Source organism: Trichosurus vulpecula, chromosome 3 (genome assembly GCF_011100635.1).
Source record: "Trichosurus vulpecula isolate mTriVul1 chromosome 3, mTriVul1.pri, whole genome shotgun sequence".
Classification (NCBI taxonomy): Eukaryota; Metazoa; Chordata; class Mammalia; order Diprotodontia; family Phalangeridae; genus Trichosurus; species Trichosurus vulpecula.
This window is the reverse complement of record NC_050575.1, coordinates 398,186,639-398,199,549: the sequence shown is the minus strand read 5'-3', so window position 1 is coordinate 398,199,549 and position 12,911 is coordinate 398,186,639. Positions and strand designations below refer to the sequence as shown.

Sequence of the window (12,911 nt, the reverse complement as noted above, 5' to 3'; positions counted from 1 at the left end):
GGCAAACGGGGTTGTGACTTGCCCAGGGTCACACAGCTATTAAGTGTCTGAAGCCACATTTGAACTCTGGTCTGCCTAACTCCAGGCTCTGGAACTCTATCCCCTGCAGTATCTACCTGCCCAGAACTTGCTTAAGCTCTTCTTTATAATTTGATTGATTCAACAATAACAGTACTTGAGTCCAGGCTCTGTGCTATATTTTGAAAATGCAAGGAATACAGGAAAGTCCCTGACCTCAATGAATTTATATTCTATTGGGGAGACACACAGACACACAGACACACACAGACACACACAGTTTGGGGGAGGAAGGCACAGGTCTAATATGAAGGACAGCCTGTTATCCAGAGGGTACAATGAAAGGATGAGTGGATTGGGATGGGTACAGATGAGTATGGTAGCCAGGGAGGGGGTCTTGGGCCTGGGCAGCCTACAACTCAGCCTCCCAATCACCAGTGTTTTGAGTGGAACCATAGGGAAACTGATGGTCACCTTCACAGAAGCAACGGTAGTGTTGATTTTATTTGGCTAAGAAAAGGAAGTGGAAACTGTGTTGCTGGGGCTAGGGAGAGTGGGTACAAGGCAGGAGTTTGTGGAGTCCTAGGCCAGGCTGGAGCAAAAGTGTAGAAAAAAGGAATTCACAAGGTATTTGGAGGAGGGGTGAAACAGAGAGAATACTGTGCTGGGATCAGACAATTTATGTCGGGCAAAGAATTCCTTCTTCTGTTCCCCTCACCTTGTCCAGTTTCCTCTGCACAAAACAGGATGGATGCAGTGCCGGGCTAGAATCTGGCCACTGCCACATTGAACCAGTTCCTGTTTATCTTTTGGTCTCTACCTAAGTGGGCAGCTAGGTGGCGCAGTGAGCAAGGGGCCTAGAGTCAGGAAAACTCGTCTCCATGAGTTCAAATCTGGCCTCTTACATTTACTAGCAGTGTGTGACTACGATGAAAGTTACTTAGCCTTGCTTGCCTCAGTTTCCCCATCTGTAAAATGAGCTGGAGAAAGAAATGGCAAACCCCTCCGATATCTTTGCCAAGAAAACACCAAATGGGATCATGAGTTGGATGAGGCTGAACAACTCCACTTAGGTCTTAGGCTGAAGAGTCCTGGAGTTGGTAGGAGTCACAAGACAAGGGTTTAGACCCTTCTAAGACACTGAATAGCACTCCCTCCCTCCTCTATGTGACCTTGAAAGTCACTTCCTATTTCAGTTTGCTCTCCTGCAAAATTACAGTGCTGGGCTAAGACAGATCTCTGAGGTCTTTTCCAGCTCTGATATTCCATGGTTGTGAGTTGCAGCTAAAACTACTGACCACCAGTGATATGCTAGGTAGTTTACCGGAGAGAGCTCTGGGCTTGGAATCAGGAAGATCTGAGTTTGAATTTGGCCTCAGACACTTACCACTTAACTAATGTCAGTTTTGTTTCCCTCAACTGTAAAATAGGAACCGTAATAGTATCTTAGGCACCTAGATGACGAAGCAGAAAGAGTGCTGGGCCTGAAGTCAGAAAGATTCTTCTGCCTGAGTTCAAATGTGACCTCAGACACTTCCCAGCTGGGTGACCTGAGGGAAGTCGCTTAACGCTGTTTGCCTCAATTTCCTCATCTGTGAAAAGGAGCTGGAGAAAGAAATGGCTAAACCACTGCAGTGTCTCTGCCAAGAAAATCCCAAGAAAAAATAAAATATTAAATTATTTTTTTAAAAAGAATGTAAGCTCCTTGAGAGCAGGCACTGGCTTTGATTTTGCATTTGTCTCCCTGGTGTTTGGTACATAGTAAAAGGTTGATAAGGTTAAAAAAAAGAAAACTCCAAACAGGGTCATGAAAAGTCAGACATGACTGAAATGAATGACGGAACAATAGTATCTATCTCCCAGAGTTGTGAAGATCAAATGAGATAATATTTGCACATAGTAGGTGCTTGATAAACCCTTATTCTTTCCAACCGCCCCCAGGTGAGCGTAGTAGGTGCACATAATCTGGCACATAGTAGGTGCTTGATAAACCCTTATTCTTTCCAACCACCCCCAGGTGAGCTTACCACAGAAGTGTCCACTTGTCCCTGGGAATGAAGGGAATCATTCTAGGCAGAGAGTGGGGAAGGGAAGCTAATAGTGTGATTAAGAGAGCTGTATATCTGTGGGCAAAGACTATGCAGGGAAAAATCATTGTTCGACAACCAGTTCCAGAGTAGCTAAGTACAGTATAAAATAGTTTTGTGGGGGTGGAGGAGCTGCATGCCTGTATAGCTTAGGTTCCCAATCTGAGGGCTGTGAACTTGGTTTTAAAGATAGACAGGTGGATAGATAGATAGATAGATAGATAGGTAGATAGATGGATGGATAGGTAGAGATATATAGACAGATAGGTAGATGTAGATAGATAGATAGATAGACAGATGGATAGGTAAAGATAGATGGATAGGTAGATACAGACAGACAGATAGATGGATAAGTAGATCGGTAGATGAATAAACCATGTTTCAGTAAACTTGATTTTCTTTGTAAACTTGTGTATTTTGTATATTTACAAATATTATTCTGATAAAGGACTCATAGATTTCAGCAGACTGCCAAAGAGATCTATGGCCAAAAAAAAAGGTAAAGAATGCTTGTCCTAGAGGGTGCCTCTCTTCCTTCCCAGAGCACTGCCTTTCCCTCCCAGACCCCCAGTGTTTCTCACTTCAACTATCCTATACTCTTTCCTCCAACCCCAGCCCTTCTGTCTTCCACCTACCTGAATTTCCCCTACTTTCCCTTCATTTTGCCCTTTACCCACATGCTCCCTGGGAGGAATTGGGCAGACAAGGAGCTGGTACTTGGGGTGCTGCTGCCAGCAATGCAGCTCCATTATTCCACTAGGGATGGGGAAGGAAAAGTCTGCAGATACAAATCTGGATGTGGGTCAAGGAAACTGCTGAAGCCGTGGTTTCTTAGACACGCTAAAGTGAAGAGCAGCTTAGACTAGATTCTTTGTGGGTCCTAGCTCATTCATGCTGTCACCATGGTGGGAGATGGTCTAGGTGACCTCTAGGGGTCTTTGCCAACCTGAGGACTCCGTGATTCATAATAGTTTTCCAGAAGGCAAGATCATTGATTTAGACCTGGCAAAGACCTCACAAGACACCTAATCCTACTTTTTCATTTTTAAAGGGAAGGAAACAAGGAGGATGTGACTTGCCCATAGTCACACAGGTAGTAAATAGTAAGGACAGAATTTGAACCCAAGTCTTCTGACTCCAGAGACAGTGTTCTTTTCCATTGTACCTTGCTGCTCCCCAAAGAGGTCAAGTGTTGGCAAAAGGTCATTCTTGGGGGACAGGAAACAGTATAATAATGTAGAGAGGGGAGTGAGGATGGGATAAAGAACTAGGAAAGCAGATTCTCACGCATTCGAGGTGTGTGGGATGGATTTTACGAATCCAAAAATTAACAACAGAGGCTCAAGGTGAAAGTAGAAAGGAAAATTTATTACGATCCTGCAGGAAAGGGCCACCCGGACATCGAGAGGACTTGGGGGTCCTCTCAGTGTCAGAGCGCACTGGACACAGAAAATTGGGGTGTTTATATAGGTCCCTAATCGCAATTCCCCCTCCCCACCTCCTTCCTCTCAGCTTGCAGACGTAAGCCTTGAGGGTACAATCTAGACGCGATAAATCTACCCAGGGGCAAACAGTATAGTTATTTTTACAAGCAGGCCACAGTCATAAACCTCCCACCATCCTTACTTCATTCTACTATCAATTTCAAGGTAGTAAATCTGTCTTAAATGACAATGACGATTAAACAAACAGTTCGGTTATCGGTGACAGGCAGGAATTAGTTGTTAGTTACCTAATCCTGCACATCTATATTGCACCTGGCTTTTCGGCTTTCCATCCATTCTTCCCCAAACAGAGGTTCTCTTATCTTGGGGTCAATGTACAGGGGTGAGTATCCTGTGTCTTATGCTTATCCTCAGAGAATTTTATGGTTGCTGACTTATTCACCTCAACCCTTCTTTCTTCCAGGCCTCTTGCCATTAGGTAATACACAGGACCTGTTCTTAACCTCGGGGGGGGGGGGGGGGGGGGGGGCCTTACGGTCACTAGCTAAGCTTGTGGAAAGGAAAATATCTAAGTCTATTCTACTTATTTCTATTTATTTAATTTGTTCCCTTTTATGAGAGGTCTTCACTCGTCCCACACAGAGGTCATCATGAGATTATAAAGGAATTAAAGAAACCACAGCCTAGTAGGGGGGACTCCCCACATGGAGGGGATTTCTCATTCAGAAAGGGGATTCTTGGAGAGGGGATTCCTGGTGCTGGTTGTTTAGGAGTTGGACTGGGCAACCTCTAAGGCCCTTTTAAACTCTGTAGTTTCTTGAGTTTATAAATTAACTTCTTTGGTTTCAAACAACTGAAATATAGGCTTAACAAACTCAGGAATGAAAATCCAAAGCCCCAAACATTTCTAGGACCCATTATCATGCAGTTATCCATTAATTAGCACCTTTCAACTCTTGGAGGCATTTGTAGTATCAAAGGGCCATTGGGAACATCAGATGGCTGCAATCAGGTAGGAACTGTGGGTTTTGATTCCTAACTTCTTTGAGAAATTGAGGACAAGGCAACGAGCTGGAAATTATAATAACCGGCATTTACATAGCCCCCTTAAGGTTTGAGAATTTCATTTGCGCTCCAGCGCAGCCCTGTGAGGGAGCTAAAAGGCTAGAGCTGGAGTCAGGAAGGCCTCAGTTCAAATCTAGCCTCTGAGAGTCACTTTTCTTGCCTTCCATTGTCTCTGAGGTCCTTCTAGTCTCTGATGACTGTAAGCTCCATGAAGGCAAGATGATGTTTTCTATTTTTGCATTTTCCACAGGATCTAACATAGGGCAGTACGTATGGAAGACAATTGATAAATACTTACCAAGTGGCTGGCAGTTCAGGGATAAGAAGCAGCCTGAGTTCTGGAATGAATGTCCCTGGGAGAGCTTTCTCAAAGTGATCTTCCAAAACCACATCACCCCCTATTCATTAAACTTCAGTGGCTCCCTATTACCCCCAAGATAAAATCCTGTTTGATGTTGAAAACCTTTTACAAACTGGCCCTCTCTTATCTTTCCAGTCTCCTTACACCCCATGTGCTTTAAGATGCAGAACACTGGCCTCTTTGTCATTCCATCAACAAGACATTCCATCTCCATCATGTAGGTATTTGCTCTGATTGTCCCCCATGCCTAGGATGCTCTCACTGCTCATCTCCTGGCTTCTTTGGTGTCCTTCCAAGTCCCAGCAAAAATCCCACCTTCTAAAGGAAGCCTTTCCTGATGCCCCTTAATTCTAGTGCCTTCCCTCTGTGGAGAATGTCAAATTCATCCTTTATCTTGTTTTCGTATGTTTTCTCCCCCATTAAATTGAGATCTCCTTAAGAGTAGGGGTGATCTTTTGCCTTTCTTTGTATCCCCTACACTTACCACTGTCCCTAATACATGCTTGTTGAGGTATTGTTTTCCTTGTCTGGGCATTCAGGGCCCTCAATAGTCTGGTCCCAACCTGCTTATGGCACGTTACTCCCCTTTATATATCTAGATTCTAGCTATATTCCTGCCATTCCTAAATGTACCCTATAGAACACTGGTGACCAACCTCCTGGATACCATCTTCTCTCTGTTTTCATGACTGATCCTCGTCCCACTGCCTTCCCAGTCTCCTTTGCTGTATCATTACCCAGGTCATACCCCCCTCTTTCCTCTTACCCCAACCTCAAGTGGTATAGTGGTCAGAGTGCCTGGATTCAGAAAGACCTGAGTTCAAATCTGGCTCTCAGATTCTTACTAGCTGTGTGACCTGAGTAAGTCATTTAACCTCTTCTTGCCTCAGTTTTGTCAACTGTAAAGTGGGGCTAACAACAGCACCTACTCCCGGGGTTGTGTTGATTTGAGGATCAAATGAGATACTATTTATAAAGTGCTTAGCATAATGCCCAGCATACAGTAGGTACTTAATAGATGCTTATTCTCGCCCATCCCATTCCCAAATGCAGGTGTTCTCTCTCAAAGACTTTTACTTGGTGAGCTCATGTGTTTAAAAATAATAACAAAATAAATATATAAATAAAATAAAATAAAAAACCCACGGGTTTAATAGTTGTCTCTATGCAGGTGACACAAAGATCTTTATATCCAGCCCTGGTCTCTCTCCTGAGAGTTTCTAGTTTCTCATCACTAACAGCCTAGCAGACACTTCAAACCCAATACCCTACAGGCATCTCAACAATTAATGTGTCCAAAATGGAACTCACCATTTTTCCCCCGAACCATCCCTCTTCTGAGCTTCCCTGTTCTATCAAGAGCATCACCATTCTTCCCATTCTTCCCATCGTCCTGTTCCATCCCATCCTCTGCTCCTCTCTCTCCCACTAGTTACCAAACTTGTTTGTTTCCATAACATCTCTCCGGTCTGTCCCCTTTTCTGCACTCACATAGCCACCATCTAAATCCAAGCTCTCATCACCTCTCACCTGGATCACTGCAATAGACTCTTAATTGCTCTCCCCATCCCAAGGTTCTGTCCGCTGTAATCCATCTTCCCTACAGCAGCAACAATGATTTTCATTCAAATGCTTTATCTTTCTAAAGCATAAGCTTGACCACGTCACTTCCTTGGTTAATAAACTTCAATAGTTCTCTGTTACCTCTGGGGTCAAATGGAAACTCCTCTGTTTGGCTTTTAAAGCCCTTTTCTATCAAGTTTCCAACCTACCTTTTCAGCCTTCTATATTGTCCTCCTTCACATATGTACTCTTGGGTCCAGCCAGACTCACCTTCTCTCTGCTCTTTACACATAACACTCCATTTTCCCTCTCCATGACATTGCATTGGCTGTCTCCCATGCCTGGAATTTGCTCGCTCCTTACCCCTGCCTCTTCTAATCCCAAGGTACCCTCAAAACTTAGACCAAGTATTGCCTTCTATGTGAAGACTTTCTTCATCCTCCCAGACGCCAGTTCCCACCTCCCCCCCCCAATTACTTTGTATTTATTTCTTATATACATACATGTCTACATGTTCTTTTCAATAGAATACACTCCTGAGAGCAAAGACTGTTTCATTTTTTGTCTTTGCGTCCCCAGTACCCAGCACAATGCTTGATGCCTATTAAGTACCTAAAAAAAATGCTTTTTAATGGATTGATCCCCGTCTCATCTTTCACTGTCATGAATGCCAGGTCAGCATATCTGGAGAATGGTGAAAAATCTAAACCAGGTCGTCGTAATCTTGGTTAAAATCAAGGTTAACCTTGGGAGATATTGTGAGATAAAGCTAGCCCAGACCTGCTACCCAATAACTCAACAACTTTTCGTGTGTCCTGGACCCCTTTGGCAATCTGGGAAAGCCTATGGCCCCCTTCTCAGATTAATGTTTTTAAATACATAAAATTAAATGTATAGAATTGTCAAGGAAATCAGTTATGTTGAAGTAAGTTATCAAAAAATTTTTAAAGTTTCCAGATCCCAGGTTAAGAACCTTTGCTCTAATTGTATAATCTCTTGGTCTCTAGAGAAATAAAGGCACAGGAGGCTTTGTGAAGTAGGTGTGAGTTCACAGAAAGCTATTTCTTAACTATTCTCAGAGAAAAGGTTTGAAACTGCAGATGTCAGATAAAGAGGAAAACCCAAGCAGGGGATGCTGCTATCTGCAGCTAGTTTATAGAAAAAAAGACAAGAGACACATGGGGACTGCTTCGCTCTGTCCTCCGGCCTCCCATAGAGATGTTGCTTTTATCCAGGAGCAGGGCTCTCTCAGGACAACAGAAAACAACTTTCCAAACCAACCACGTGGTCAGGGTCAGATTCACCAAGAGGACAATTGGGCTCTTGCCCAGTGGCCTAAAGAATAACTTTGCTTTTTTTGTACCTGGGAAGAGGGAAAATGGGGGTGGGAGGGCAGGGGAAGAAGAGACCTGAATCCTCTTGGCGTTCTGCCCAATACTCTGGTGTCCTATAAATTTGCTGGGATCGCTTCAGGGAAGTTGTGCTTAATGTACCTAGTGCTTAAAAAACAAACAAACAAACAAACAAATATGGTTTCATTTGTTTTTCACAAGGACCCTGTGAGGTACATACTATTCTTATTCTCATATTACAGATGAGGAGGAAACAGTTTAAATGACTTGCCCCTTGTCCTTGTTACCGTTCAGTCACCATCAGATTGTACACACCCCATGGACAAAATCCTGACAAAGACCAGGGGGTTTTTGTGGTAAAGATACTGGAGTGGTTTGCCATTTCCTTCTCTAGTGTGTCCCCATCTTACAGATGAAAAACAGAGGCAAATATGGGTTAAGGGGCTTGCCCAGGGTCACACAGCTGGCAAGTGTCTGAGGCTGGATTTGAATGTAGGACTTTCTGACTCCAGTTCCAGAGTTCCATCTACTGTACCAGCAACTGCCTGTGAAAGTCTCAGTGGAGTAGTGGACAGAACCCTAGACTGGAAGTCTGGAAGACTTGAGTTCAAATTCCACTTCAGGGATTTATTAGCTGAGTGACCCTGGGCAAGTCACTTAAGCCTTAGTTTGCTTATTGTAAAATGAGGCAGTCCATGGCTTGTATGATCCCTTCCAGCTCAATATCTATAGTAGAGATGCCTATTGTAGGCATATACTAGGTGCAGAGGGGAATTCTCAATGAAAGAGGGGACAAGGACCCTGCTCTCATGGCTTGGAGACATTGAATATGTCAAAGAAGGGGTAGCTGGGGAGACTCTGACGCTAGAATAACAACAGTCCCCTCGATTGCTTCATGGAGCACTGTTCTTCCGAAGAGTTTCAGGCATGACACCTCCAGGAGGGTAAAGGTGCAAATTAGTCCTTTTTTTGTTTTTAAGGGAAATTGAGGCACAAGAGAACCTCAGGCCGGTAGAAGAACAGCATAGGTGTAACTCAACCTCAGAGCTCGTTCTCTGATTGCTTCGTTTAGCGCACTTTATTAGTGTCGACACTTCTCTGCTTCCGTTGCAGTGGGGGCCCCAGCCTTGGGCCCGTGCCTCATTCACTCCTCTGTCCAATCCAGCTTTCAGAACTCCGGGCACCTGGCCAACCCCAGCTCCAGATTCCTTGGACTTTGTGGGTTAGATCTGATTAGGTTTTTTTCCCCCCACCTCCCACCCCCTGCTCGGGTGTGGTGAGGCCGTAGGCCTGGATTTGGGTTTGGGGAGGCCCGGGTGGGGTGGGTGGAGACCCCTTTTGAAATGAACCATTTCTGAAATGGTCTTTAAGCGCACTCTGAGCTCCCTCCCCTGGGCCGGGCAGCAGCTGTACAACAGCTGGTGTGCTTCATAGCTGAGCAGGGGCCCGCACCCCCGGCCAAGTTTGCATTTCAACTTGACTGCTCTCCAGCCTCCTTGGGGATGCAGGTACCAACGACGTGGCTCGGTGCATTGCAGACCGCTTGGCCAGAATAGCTTCGTTTCACATCTGCTTCCCAAAGATTAATCAATCTTCTCTCCCACCCCCCGCCCCAGCCCCCTTCCCTGCAAACGGAGGGAGGCCGGGGGAGATCTGCATTCTGGGAATGGCGGTTCCTCAGCCCCCTTGGCCCTCCTTTACCAGGAGACCCCTCCAACGCTAGATATACTACAAGACCCACAATGCCCACCCCCGGCCCGCGCCGCGCCTTGGGGATTGTAGTCCCCCTTCTCCCAGCTTTCTGTAGTTGGTTTGGGACCCAAACTCCATTTCCCAGCATGCCCAAAATGGAGAGGGAGGGGGAGCGGAGAGGATGGACGGGTTGGGGGGGGCAGGAGGGGGATATGAATGGAGAGGGGGCAGCCGGCCCCCGCTCCCTACTCAGAGCATCCAGCCTTCAGCCCGGGGCCTGGGGTGGGGGTGGAGAAAAGAGAGGGGAGGAGAGGGAGAGGAGGAGAGGGGAGGCTAAGGCAGCTCGCCCAGCCAGGGAAGGGAGGAGGGAGGAGCAGAAGGGAGGAGGAAGAGGAGGTGGAGGAGGAGGAGGGAGGGGACTCTCACTGGCGGCGGTGGCGGCGGCGGCGGCAGCGAGCGGAGGGGGCCGGCGGAGCTAACGGATCTGGGGCGCAGGCTGCTGCTGCTGCTGCTGCTGTTGTTACTGCTGCTGCTGCGGCCGCTGCCCGGTCCGCGAGGGAACAACGACCGCCTGCACCAGCACCCCCAGCATCGCAAGGAGGAGGAGGACGCGGCGGCCGCGGCGGGGATGGCACCCAGGTACCTGGGCGGGGATGCGGGAGGGCGGCGTTGGGGGATGTTGGCGCTCCGAGCCGGGGCTTTGTCCCCGCCCCGGCAACTTTCCCCTCGGGGACCTGCGCGCAGGGCTCCCTGCTCGGGAGCCACGTGGGGGGAGGGGGCGCGACGAGGGAGGGGAGGCGCCCCTCCCCCGACCGCTGCCATCGGGGCCATCAGACTAGCTCTAGCCCCTGCCCAGCCCGTTCCCCAGGGACCAGAGTTGCCAAGGCGATGATCGTCCCCCCCACTTTTCCTTCCCCTCCCCCCAACTTTCCAACACACTCACAACCTTTCTTCCCCCTCGGGTCATCCGGCAGCTTGGCCTTGCCAAGCCTTCCAAAGTCCCTAATCTGTGGTTTGGGGTCCAGCCCTGTCTTGACTTGACAGCTGATCTTCCTTGTACTAGGGAGATGACAGAAAGCAGGACTCCACTCCGTCCTCTGGAAACTCAGAAAACTCAGAGAGATGGGCAAATGGCTCAGCCCAGGAGCCTCCGGACTCTTAATTCCATTGTTAGTCCCGGGTACTCGGTGCTCCTCTGCAAGCAGTCAAAACTTGTCAGACCCAGTTGCGTTGGGTCTAGTTTTCCCCAAGTCCCTCCTTGCTTTCTAGCCACTGGTTTGCCCTCCCGCCCCATCCCCCCGGTCCTCACCTTTCCTACCCTCTAATAGCACCTACTTCTCACTTCCTCTGGCCTACAACTAGACTCCCTCATATGCCCAAGCTTGCCTTCTGGTTCCTGTTTCTTACCGTTCTACCCTGCCCCCAGCTCCGCTCTTTTTGGCCCTTTCTTTTCTCCAATTCACAGAGCTTAAAATGGGTGCGCGAAAGCCAAGGTGAGAGTGGGGCAAGGAGGATTGTTTAATAATTCTGCAGCTCCCCCCACCCCTTCCCAGTCAAGTCCTGTCTGTTTGGAAGTAGCCTCTAGAGTTGTTTTTAGTTAATTGGATGATTCTACTCCTCTTTTCTTCCTCTGGGACGGTTATCTAGGAAGCGTGACCATTTTCTTCCAGGTGGGATCTTAAGATCCCCAGAGACAATGTGGCTGGGGAGAAACATCTCACCTTGCAATTGTCAGGCAATGGGCTATCTATGACTGGGAGACAAGACTCCTGTGACTTATTTTGGGTTCTGCTACTGACTTCTTGAGTGATGCTTGCAAAACGCTTTGAGCTCTTTGGAGAGAGGCGATCTCTGTAGGCGGAGATGAGCTGAAGAAGGTTAACAGGAACCACACAAGTATCTCTAACCTTAGGTGTATCCGTGCATGGGCAGGAGGTTGGTGTGATGGTGGAGTTTCACAGCTGTTGATGGACTGTGGTATATTCCTGGATGCCTGGTGCGTTTCACTAGGTGGAGGCTTAGCTTTAATCTGAAGTAATGGAATCAAATACTCATCAGTCGGGGACCACAAGAGAGGTGGTTTTGACTTTGTTAAGGTGTTATTTTGTTTTGTTTCGCGTTTAGAGTGTATGAAAGTCTTATACTCTGTATCCACTCTCCTTTGGGGCCCTACCTGTCAGTAATTCCCTGTCCCACAGCCCAGTTTCCCAGTAAGGCCCTGCAACCTCTTGGAAGTGTGTGGGGGAGAGAGAGGCTCTTGGGAGTTTTGCTGTGTCCTGAATGAGCTGTCTTGATCCAAACCAGATGGGCTCCTCTCTTTTCATGGCAGCTAGGAAAAGAAAGCTATTACCCTTGTAACTTGAGAATGAAGGGAGAAAAGGTTGGGTGGGGGCTGTCAGATGCACATTTTTCTTTTCAAGAGAAGCCTCTCTCCTCTACCCTTGGGTGTGTGTATGCATGCATGAGCAGGCGGGTCCATGTGGTGAAGTGAGGCAGTTGGTGGATTACTGTACTTTTCCTGGATTCCCAAAGTCTTTTCACAAGCCAACCTGAGTGAGTTCCTGAAGTAATGAGATCAAATGCTCACCAATCCTGAAGGCTACCTGCTCGATTAACCCCCTCCCGGAAAGTACGCACAGGCATCCGCCACACATCTGTCTCTTGGAGAGGGACTTCTCTTACAACAGGAGCTAGCCAAGTCTAGCAGGAACAGGCAGCCTGGGTCTGAAATTGCTGATGGTTTGTAGATCTTAGTAGAGGGGTATTGACCTCCGGTTTCCTTTTGCTCCGGTTTCAAACAAGAGAAAATTCAGGGCTAATAGGGTCAGGCTTAATAGGACTAGGGGGAAGCAGGAGTCCAAGTAGAAAGTAGAGAAACTGACTTGTTTCCAAAGAATTCCTCAGGATGGTGGATGAGGAGCCACTCTAGCTGAAGAAATGTGGGGAAGAGAAGGACTAAATTCTTAAGATGGAGGAGAGGTCTTCTGCTACACCTCCTTCCACCTTGCTTCCTCTGGCCATTTGCCAGGGAGAGCTCTTCCAGCCTTTTCCTCTGGCCCTCATGTTCCATTGTTCAGCTGATGTTATGGGTGTTTTATATACTCTCAGGTCCACCCAAACAGCCTTAATCTTTCAGAAATTCACTGTTGACCCTGAAATCCATTGCCAAAATTAGCCTGTAGCTACTTAATAGAAAGAAGACTGTGAATTGAAAGAGCTTAGGACTAGAGGAGCAGATGAAATTGCTTTTCTAGAATGACTTAAAGTTCAGGAAGAAATCCAGGCCTTTTTTTTTTTTTTTTTTTTTTGCAAAAGGAGGTGATGGCTT

At 47.1% G+C, this 12,911-nt stretch overlaps 1 protein-coding gene across 4 annotated transcripts in view; it reads left to right on the top strand.

Moving 5' to 3' along the window:
- Positions 1-9,984: 9,984 nt before the first annotated feature.
- Positions 9,985-12,911, top strand: part of ST3GAL2 (ST3 beta-galactoside alpha-2,3-sialyltransferase 2) — a 56,981-nt gene continuing 54,054 nt past the window's right edge. For 2 of the 4 annotated variants that reach the window (XM_036751217.1, XM_036751216.1), the window contains exon 1: positions 10,019-10,222. The gene's annotated coding sequence lies outside the window, so the exon portion shown is untranslated. Of the gene's footprint in view, positions 10,223-12,911 lie in introns of all 4 variants that reach the window. The other 2 variants (XM_036751213.1, XM_036751212.1) reach the window with 2 other exon arrangements.